Below are 10,840 nucleotides of genomic sequence, written 5' to 3' on the forward strand. Positions count from 1 at the left end.
TCAAAACAATTTTCATCCTTAATGCTGATGAAGCTGTTGTTTTTATTTTGGGATTCTGTCCCCTGCGGCTGTTGCATAAGTTTTTCCCGACTGGCTGTGTCAGTCAATTTCATTGTTACTGAACACATAACCCATTTTATCAATAAAACCTCCTAAAATAAGTGCAGTTGCTCCAAGTGAGCGAGACCTCGGTAATCGGCGTGAAATTTCACCTGAACTGCTTCAAAGTGGTACCAACAGAGTTGAAGGTCATCTCAGTAATAGAGCAACACAGTTGCCAGGCTGAAATGGCAGCTTGTTAACGTGGGCCGAATGAAGGCTCAATGATGACGCTTAGCTGAAAATATTATCATCTTGAGGTTCACGTATGGTTAAAAGCACACTATTTGCCATGTGTTTTGAAAAGGTCGCTTGGCGAACTGTATGTGTTTAAGAGTTGCAAAAACGATGGACCCTTCAAATGAGCACGACCAGCGGGACGAATTCTGTTTCGGTAAACAAGGGAAATATCATAGTTACAGGAATTACAATTCGGCCCGATTATCTTTGATGTTGATGGCTGCGTGTAAGTTACCACTTGCGCTGCAGCACGAGTGGCAAAGCCCCATGAATCGCGTGGGCGATCTAAAGTTCGGTTCGGTTACAAGATGCGTAAATGCATAATTTCACTGGCTCACTTACCGCTGTGGAGCAGGGAGATCTCAACCTTTATACATTGACACATCTACTAAAGGAAATAACAATCGAAAACCAAGCAGGCTCATATGTCCGCCTCAAATGAAGTTTCATCCCCTAACCTCTACACACACTGAAATTTTTACCTGATAATTTAATGAGGCAGATGAGCAAACTTTGATTCCTCGTTTCTTTTTTTTTTTTTCTTTTTTTTATACTCAATGAATTGTTCTAACTTGTAACTGCATTGTTGGCGTCTAACGTACAGCGAGATAACCTCAAATCCAAATAAGAACAAAACTTTGGTGATACCTGCCGTTGCAAATGATAAGCAAAGCCCTCTAAAGAGTTATTGTGTTTGTCTTTCTCCACTCTTCATATTTCCGACAGATTATATGTACAATCCTCTACTCTTTGGCTGAAGCGCTAAAGTAATTGATCTCGTCTGCGGCAGATTTGAGGCAGGTTATCTGACCCTCTTTTAGCCGCAGGAAACCAGTCAAAGTCCACGAAGTTGATTATAGATGAAAAGTTGGAAGCAAAAGACGCTGAGGTTCTCATTTCCAATCGGAAGGCAAGAGGTCTGGAATTAAACATACACAAATTCTAAATTTCGAGAGGATTTGGCCATTAAGACTTGTTTCAGTCGTAAACGCCCCAAGCATTTGCGCCCAGTTACCTAAGGTTTAAGAAAAGGCTCCCATGAATAGCATTCCAAAAGTTGCATGTTTTGCATGTTTACATTTTTAAGGCTGATAAAAGCTGCATTCCGCGGAGAATAGACAAAAAATCAGTACGCCCCGAGTACGTCGCACACTGTGTTATAGAACTTATATTTTTCACCCACGTCCGCCTCCCGGTTAGCTCAATGGATAGAGCGCTGGATTGTTATGCGGGAGGTCGAGGGTTCAAGCCCCGGCCGGACCAACACTCAAGGTCTTAAAATAATGGAGAAGAATATGCTACCTTTCTATAACACCAAGAAATGGTTAGATATTCTAGTCTTCTCGGATAGGGACGAATAAATGGAGGTCCCGTCTCCTAGAAGGTTAAGGGTAGAAGACGTTCATTTCCCACGCACGAGATTACTGTGTGATGGATGTCCTCCCCTGGGGTGGAATGGGTGGGATTTATTGGGTGGACTTCTCGCATGGTTCCCATATGTTCCGTTCTAGTCCTGCCCTACTGCGGTAATGCAGTGAAATTGGTTAGAAACGTTTTACCCGCAACGAATTATCTGAGAAGATTAACTTCCTAAATTTAACCCGCGACAGTTCATTTGCGACAACTCACCCACCACCATTTACTTGCGAAAATTTAGCCGCGACATTTCACTCGCGACAATTCATCCGCGAAACGCGACAGTTAGATTCAGCTTTCATGTTCCGAAGTTTCATAAGCGGCCGTTTTTGGTGTCATGCAACGAGTAGGAGGGAGACCAACTTTTACGGCGCTGCCGGTTTAGCCTGCGTAGTTGCAACTTATGTGCACAAATGATTAGCCTCGAAAGATGTTTTTTTTTTATACTCTCGGCCTTCTCGCTTGTCGCTTTAGTAAGCAACAAACTTTAACTACGCTGGAATATGAATACCGCTACCTAACGGATTCCTTCACGTCATGTGATTTTATACAAGTTTTATTCCATCCCTTACACATGACGGCTGCTTCGTGCCCTTCTCTACTCGCTATGGAGTCTTTACTACAGGCGAAAGTTAGCTAGTGTGACATGTTGGCAGTCGGTTAGAGCAAATCCCATAAGTAGAATAACTAGCAAATTTATACTACACCACAGCCCCACGGTGATCCATGTCCTAAGTTTCGAATCTAAATTAAATTTGAAAGCGGGAAACGAAGACGAAAATTCAAATCTGAGTTATATGAGATGCAGCTGATAGGAAAATAGAAAGCATAGAGTGAATTCGAATTCCGTCTTCTTCCAGAGAAGAAAATTGAAAGACGGAAATGAAGGTCCAACAACGTTTTTATGAAGAAAACAAAACGGATTTGGAAATGGAGTTTCTAATAAATTTTTAACGAGGGCAAGAAGAAGTGTGAATTTCATTTTGCCACGGTACTTGGAGAACATTTTGCGCAAAGATACGCGGACGCTGTGCCACTTAACTTAAAGATCATCGTGAGAACCTTTTTTGACTCAAATCTCGAGTGAAGGATGTCCTGCCCTAGCTACTGAAAAAAACTTCCTCAAAAAAACAAATGAGCTCCACTCCGGACTTTCGTATGTTTGAAATTCTTTTGGTTACATCTCCGAAAAAATCGAGTATTTCCAATTTACTCAACTTTGCTTGTAGTGAATGTTGATGACTGGCGCTACCAGTCATCAATAATCATCCAAGTGTCTTGCAAATACAAATGGCGAATAGTTCAGAACCAATGATCGAGTCCAATCCAGTTAACCAAGTACAAGTTAGAAACGCTCTGGAGTCACTTAATACGAGAAAAGCGTCTGGATATGACAATTTGTCAGCCAGAGTACTGAAATATGGAGCGGAAATACTTGCTACACCACTGGCGAATCTGTACAATTCATGTATTATAAATCGACAACGGCCAAGCGACTGGAAAAGGGGGGAATGGACGCCCGTCTTTAAGAAAGAGGATCCACAAGATAGTCGGAACTATCGACCCATAACTGACCTCCCAGTGGTTGGTAAGGTGTTCGAGCAGTTGCTTAGCGACCAGATTTCTAAGCAATTTGACAGCCGTTTGGATCCCCGAATCACGGCCTATCGTAAACGCCATAGTTGTGAAACAACACTGATAAGTCTTTTTATGGAAATTATTGCTAAAGAAAGATTATTATTATTATAAATTATTATTATTATTTCTATGTCTCTTGTGTTTACTTCGACCGGTGGAATGGGCCAAGAATGTTTGAGATATCACAGTCGCCTTGCAGAATTCATTGCAGACAAGAAAGGAGAACACTATTCAATGACAATTTCCTGGATCAGGGCAAAAACTTCGTTTGCATTATTAAGATCCGCCCTAATCTGCCTCCGAGGATCCAGAACAATTAGAAGGCCCAAATTGGATTTTACTAATGTAGACCAAGATATTCAAAGTTCAGAGGCTGCCATTTGTTAGTTAGCTTCTTTTTTTTTTGGATAATTTGTTAGTCGACATTTTCATGTATTTTTCGATTTTTTAAGGATTTTAACTTAATTTGGAAATATTTTTGATTAGAGTGAATTATCGTTATCATAGTGTGTATCCTCTAGTTTTTCTTACATTTTTATTAGACATTTTAACACATTTTTTTTCGATTTTCAAGCATGTTATCATAATATTTGTTATAATTTTTGTGATTATGGTGAATAAAGGATTATTTATTATTAAAAAAAATATATATTATTATAATTACTATTATTATTATGTCCTGGCATGCGTGTTGGGATGTGTGAAGACAGTCGTTTTAGATAGTCCATAAGCTTTATCTCAATATTACTCATAAAACAATACTGCTTCTCTCATTAGATGTTGTCCAGGTTTTCAACACCAGTGGAAAGGTCTGTTAACAGTAAACATTATTATGCTGATAAGTCTTATTGAAGCGTGGAAATCAGCACGTGACAACCAGCAAATTGTTAAAATCTTGTCTACCGACCTGAGCAAGGCTTTTGATTCGCTCCATCCGTCCTTAATGATTAGCAAATTAAAAGCGTATGGATTTCATGACGAACTACGTGATCTACTTCGATCCTACCTATGTAATCGACTGAATCGAGTGAAACTGGGAGCTTTTAGAAGTGAATGGAAGCGGACAGATAGGGGTTGTCCACAAGGATCGGCCCTTGGCCCATTGTTATGGAACATCTTTCAAAACGATCTGACATACGTAATTACTTCGCATCTCTCTCTATATATGCAGATGACCATCAAATGTATGAAACAGCGGGGGACCCGAAAACGGCGAACACCAATCTCATGAGGAATGCCAATAGGGCCTCCGAATGGTACGCTAGCAATCTGCTAAAACGGGAAACCTGAGCAAATATCAAACTATGACTTTAAAGCATAACAGGTCAGAAAATAACACTCCATTACACTCTCAGGGAAACACCGTCGAATCTTCTGACTGTCTTAAATTGCTAGGAGTCACCATAGATGAACAGTTGAATTTTAACACTCACATTAATTAATGAAAGATGTAAGAAGGCGAGTCAAACCGCTTTGGTTTTTTTCTAAAAACCGACACCGCCCTAAAGGTAGGACGATTATCCTCATAACCGATCTTTTAACAGTACTTTGCAAACTCTTTGCGATCTGTTAATGAGCTCAATAATCGTATTTCTCCCACAAAGACCACAAGATATTAAAAACACGGAACAAATTGTTTCTATGGAACTCCATTCAGTAACCAGCGAACAAAACGGTTTTGACGTCTAATGGGCAGTTCACAAACACAAAGATTGCCCGAGATGTTTATAACGAATTGTAAAAGTACAAGTTTTTAGGGCTGGGTGTGTTGTCTGTTCTTATGTGGTCGTTCTAACATGGATTTTCGGACAAAACAACCTTGTGAAATTTACGTTAGCTTTACCATGAAATGATCTCAACCCAGGACAGAGGCCTTCTGATATGCGAAATTTTTCCTGACGGATAAAATCCTTTGGCGCTGCCCCAAGCTTGTAAAATAAGGCAACACATTTAATTATATCGACATTCGCCACATCGTCCGCCAACTTTCCACGTGCTTTCGTGACCCTTTCGTTTGAAGCCTGGCCTTATATCAAATTACCTCCCCACCCCTCCCCACATGGCCGGGACAGAGGGAAGAGCTGACTGACTTGGTCTAGCCCTAAAAGACAATCCTTTGTTAAAGAGAGAAGCTTTAAGCAAGATAAAGTTACCGCTCAGTCTTGAGCCTCTTAACTATGTTTGAATAACCGCCACAAAAACACGCAAAAACCGAAAACCGCGAGCTAAATTTATGATTTCCCGCAACCGCACGATAATTTCTTAACCGTAGTAAACCGCCAGATAAATGTGAATGAAACCGCAAACCGGCACTCAAACTTGGCTTAAACCGCCAAACCGCCAGACTATCATAGACCCTCTCAAAGGGTAGGCGTAATGTTCAGGCTTAAAAAACTTATCGCTACCAATCCTAAATTAACTCTGTATAAATCAGCCATATTGTCTCACTTAACCTATTGCCACCTGACTTGGCATTTTTGTAGTGCTACCGACAAAAGAAAGCTCGAACGGGTCCAAGAAAGAGCTCTACGCAAGCATTTCTGAATAAAAGTGATCTAACGACGCTTCAGAACAGAAAACTGCAAGATATCGCTATTCTTATGTATAGGGTGAAACATAGACTATCTCAAAGTCGTTCGCTTGGCTTTCTGTTCTGGTTTGGTAGGACTCGCGCGACCGACTTTTATCCCTTGGACCCAAATTTACAGGGGGAATTTTCCTCCTGTAATTTTATCCAATCAGAAGCAGCCTTATCAAACCGCACGTCAATCAAACATCACGCGCGCAAGATCTTGAAACATGAAACCTGTCTGGGTAAAATTTGCATCGAGTGTTTTGCTTCGCTGTTTGTTAATAGAGAGCTTTAGATTCGAGTGCGAGAACGAGTACGAGTACGAGTTTTAACCGCTCGAGATCTGGTACTAGTACCTCGTACTCGTAGTCGTGCTGACGAAAATTGTAACTTTAGATTCTAAACAAATGTATCGATCCGAGTGCGAGGGTTTTACTGTAACAATCTCGCCATGTTTAGCCAAAAAAACTATCCTATTAGCATCCGTTTACCTCCTTTGCGATTTATGAAATCACAACGATGGGAGGCAACATCCTTACAAGCAGTATGAAAGGATTGACGATGTTTTTGACGCCATTTCTCTTGAAGAGTTTGCAGCGGAGCTCAGGTTTGTCATCACAGGATTGCCTCTCCTTCTTCGGGCATTAGCAATTCCAGAAATGTTTACTTGTGCCAATGGCACGGTATGTTCAGGAACGAAAGGGCTGTTGATTTTATTGAAACTTTCTTCTTACCCATGTCGTCTCTCGGATATGATTCCTCGCTTTGTTCAGTGCCCGAGCTGAGCTTAATCTTCAACGAGGTGATCAGCTTTACTTACACAAACCATGGATACTTGCTCAGAGATCTCGATCAACCCTGGCTGAGTAGCCAACATCTGGAAGACTTTGCTCTTGCTGTCCATGGAAAGGGAACAGCTCTTGAGAATTGCTAGGGGTTTGTAGACCTGACAGTTCGCCCAATTTGTCGCCCAGGAGAGAACCAGCGTGTACCCAGTGGGCACAAAAGGGTACATGCCCTAAGGTTTCAATCATTTGTTGCGCCAAATGGTTTAATAGCCAATTTGCATGGACCAGTTGGTAAGCTAATACGATTATTTGCATCGTTCTGCTGTAATGCCTCCCCTTATTTAAGCCCCCAAATTTGAAACTGAATTGAAGTGTCACCACCGTAAATCCTCGAATAAGCACCCCCTTCGTATAAGTTCTCCTCCTATCGACCAAAAATTTAAAATAAGTACCCCCCTCAAATAAGTGCCCCCTCCCCTCCCCTCATTTTGTGGATGAGTAGTGAGACAGCAAAGGATGCATGGTTTTCATCGTGTAGTATTAGATTTGTACATTGCACTAATGGTGAGTTAAACTCTGGGATCAGTTTTTTACGTCAATAAATAGTTAATTTTGTTTATGTGTAGATGATGTATTAAAAAAATGGTCATGTCAGGCCACCATTTGGGAAAAATTAAATAAGCGCATTTTCTCATAAATTTGAATTAAGCTCCCTGGGCGCTAATTGATTTGAGGATCTACGGTATCTACACCTAGAGGAGTGGGCTGGAAAGATCAAAGCTATCAGGAAACATTTTCGGTAGTCAGCCCCTTGGTAAGAGCTTCATTAAATGTAGCCTACTCTTGAATCCTTACACAAATATCTATAACCCAGCCCCTACTAAATCAAAATGGCTATTAACCAATTAACTTGGAAAATCGAAAAAAAAATTAAATCACAATTTGTAACTCAACAGTTACCTGCAGCTACAAGAGTGTTATAACACTAGCTACTGATATAAATCCAAGTATGTTTACTCTATAAATTTTCATTTCAGAGGGTAAAAGGCATGATGCTGGTATGTTAAGAATGTTTGGCCTCCTTCATAACCTTCAGCAGCATTCATTTGATACCAGTGGACAACCACTGTGTATATATGGCGACCTCGCCTATCCACTCAGACTCATCTTGAAGGATGAAGTAAAGTCAGGGAAGCTGTGGAGTGGGTGTTTAGCAACATAGTAACATACTTCGCTTTCCTAGATTTTAAGAAAAACTCAAAGATTGGATTAAGTCCAGTAGGTGTAATGTATTCAGTGTGTGCTCTGCTTCGGAATGCACGTACCTGCTTATATGGATCAACTACAAGCACCTATTTTGATGTTCAACCTCCTACATTAGATGATTATTTTCAGGTTTAAAGTTCTTGATTTGCTACATCATTAGTACCAAGTATGGCTACATTTAAGCAATGCAATTTGGCAAAGTGATGAGAAGATAAAAGAGAAGAAGTGAACCAAATTATAATTGTAATTATATTTTCTGCTTGTAAATTTCTATGTATAGTTAGCAATGAAAGGAGTAATTGATGAATATGGGATGTGGATCCATGGCCATCAATTTTTTTTCCTTTATGGAGAATTTTCAAATCTAAATTAATTTACCTGAGAAAATCAAAATTGTAAATATGTATAATTTTTAATTTCAAAACAGCTGAACTGACTTTGTAATAATAATACAGTACATTTATATGATACAACTAAAAAAGATGTAAAAATAATGTATTCAGATATTTTACCATACAAACTCTTCCTTAGTTTTCATTTCATAAATATAATGGTTTTAATATGACAATAATTAATGAGAAGGTAATAAAATGTTTCAGTGTTCAAGGTTTTATTATAGTGTTCGGCGATTTTCGTCCAAGATATACCTCTCTCTTTTGAATCTGGTCAGTACTTGTGAGGCTCTTCAACCAGTACTTCTCTGAGAAGCATAGTTTCGTGTTTCCTTTCCAAATAAAAAGTTCTCGTTTCGCTATCGCTACGAATTGAAGAAAGTCGGGAAAGTGTCAACCACATCACAACAATTCACTGTTTATATCCCTCATGTATGGTTAAAATTCAAAGGGTGAAAGTGCTTTTTAAGGCTCTCATTTTTCAATTTAAATTTATTCGACTGGCGATATGTTGTTTGCATGTGTAGACCTCAGAATTTCGTGAAAATAGGTCGACCAAAAAGTATCAAATACGAATGAAATCAGGGTTTGTAATAACATTCAATTCGATAAAACCTCTGTATACGGCTTTAAGTTTGCTTTTGCTGACTTAGAAAAAGACTAGGGTAAGTTTAAAATACAAAATACTCACCTTTCGAAATTCGTTCTCTAGAGGACGACTTCTGGTCAAAATCTCGTTGTCGACGAGCGGCGGACGACGAGTTTCCCGCTTCCGTGACAGTGTCGCGCAGAGCTACGCATGCGCAATGTGAGCACGCTAGTAAACTCGTACTCGTACTCGTTCTCGTACTCGAATCTAAAGCTCTCTAATAATATGTAGAGGCTTTTACTAAAACTTAAATTTTCAGCTGGTTGTACGATGCGTCCAGTCAAGGACGCAATCGCTTATGGGTTGCGAAAAGCACAGTACAAAGATGTCCGTGAAAATCAAAGGAAAGTAATGTGATGAGAAAATTTGTTTGCAATCCGGATGTAGAAAAAGCGCGACGCTTAAGACGGAATGCTCGGGGAGACGATGAATTTAGAAGTCTAAATGATATTTTGCCGTTTTTATTTTTATAGTTTGTTGTGTTTTCTAAAAAATAGGCGTATTACTCTTCACAGTTTCGAATCACTTCGATTAGCTAATAATGCCAGATCCGGCCGAACTACACAGACGTGAAAATTTCAAAGACGAGAAATTTACTTACGCCCACCGATAAGCTCTTTTCTTCAGTATTTGCGAGTTGAGGCTCCGTCTGCGTACAGGCTTCTCTTGTCCTGAGAAGAGGTTTTAGATCTGGGTCAGCGTTGGTCACTTCTTCTCCAGTCGACAGAGCTAAACCTGCTTCACTTGCAAATAAAGCTTTTCTCTTTGTCGAGGCTCCTTGCCTAATCGCACCTTCGGGTACCTCAGCTCTTTCGGCTTTTGTCAAGCGCTTTACTCCGACATAGCTTTGCAAATTGCTTCCTAGACTTCCTTTTGGTCCAGAAAAGTTAGCCCTAACTTGAAAAATTTTCTTTGTGAACGTTTCGTTGCGTTCCGAGCAGTTTCGGAAAATAGTTCCCATTGTTCGTTGTCTCGCGGAAAAACATCTCCTAGAAGAAGCTGTAGACTTTGACAAGTTTTGGTCTTCTTTTTCCTGAAAACAACTTTCTCCGTAACGCTGGATTTTCTACCAATTTGCTACATAGTAGGCAAATGTTTTCCGGTACAGCAACCCGAACAAAAGGTCTAGTTGGTGTAGTTTCCTCCTCCATTACCAAACCATTGATCAATTTCGCGAGGTGCGAAAAGTATTTTGACAGTTTGACAGGCAGCGCTTGCAAAAGTTCGCGGCAAAATGGCGTCACTTGATGCTCTGCAATGAAGACAAGTCGCGCTTTCGCTCGCTATCGCTCGCTCGGCTCGGCTCGTACTTCGCGCTCGCGCTACGCGCTCAAAAGCGCGACTTGTGAGCAAGTCCAGGTGAAACACAAACTATGCCCCATCAAAATATGCGAGCTATTTCACACGCATTGCTCACCCTACAACTTAAGGACGGCAGAGTTCGCTATTCCCAGATTTAGGACCACTAAATATGGTAAACATTTGCTCACCTACCTAGGACCAAAGTTGTGGAATAAGCTACCAAGCGAAATCAGAACTCTCCCATCATTATTTAGTTTTAAAAATCGTATTCGTAAATCTGATCTACAGTTGTAATGGTAGAAGACGACAACTGTTCCAATTGCATCCTTTGTAAATCTTAATCTTTTTAAATAAGTTATCCCATTAGTTATAAGTTAATAGGCTTTTAACTAAATTACATTGTTAGGCCTTTTTTAATAGTTTCATTACAAAATAGTTGATAGATTATTAATTGTGACCCCAATTAGTAGAGGGGTTC

The 10,840-nt window shown here is 40.1% G+C and overlaps 1 long non-coding RNA gene and 1 pseudogene across 2 annotated transcripts; one reads left to right on the top strand and one right to left on the bottom strand.

Annotated features, from left to right (window-relative positions):
* Nucleotides 1-863: 863 nt before the first annotated feature.
* Nucleotides 864-10,673, bottom strand: LOC148729689 (uncharacterized). The gene is made up of 2 exons (XR_015988558.1): nucleotides 10,555-10,673; nucleotides 864-1,258 (listed from the first exon to the last, which is right to left on the bottom strand). It is a non-coding gene; the product is annotated as an uncharacterized LOC148729689 (long non-coding RNA).
* Nucleotides 6,475-8,633, top strand: LOC148729690 (uncharacterized; annotated as a pseudogene). Its single transcript, XR_016002436.1, has 2 exons — nucleotides 6,475-7,044; nucleotides 7,791-8,633. The product of XR_016002436.1 is annotated as an uncharacterized LOC148729690 (transcript).
* Nucleotides 10,674-10,840: the final 167 nt, after the last annotated feature.

This window comes from Stylophora pistillata, chromosome 6 (genome assembly GCF_964205215.1).
Source record: "Stylophora pistillata chromosome 6, jaStyPist1.2, whole genome shotgun sequence".
Taxonomy (NCBI): Eukaryota; Metazoa; Cnidaria; class Anthozoa; order Scleractinia; family Pocilloporidae; genus Stylophora; species Stylophora pistillata.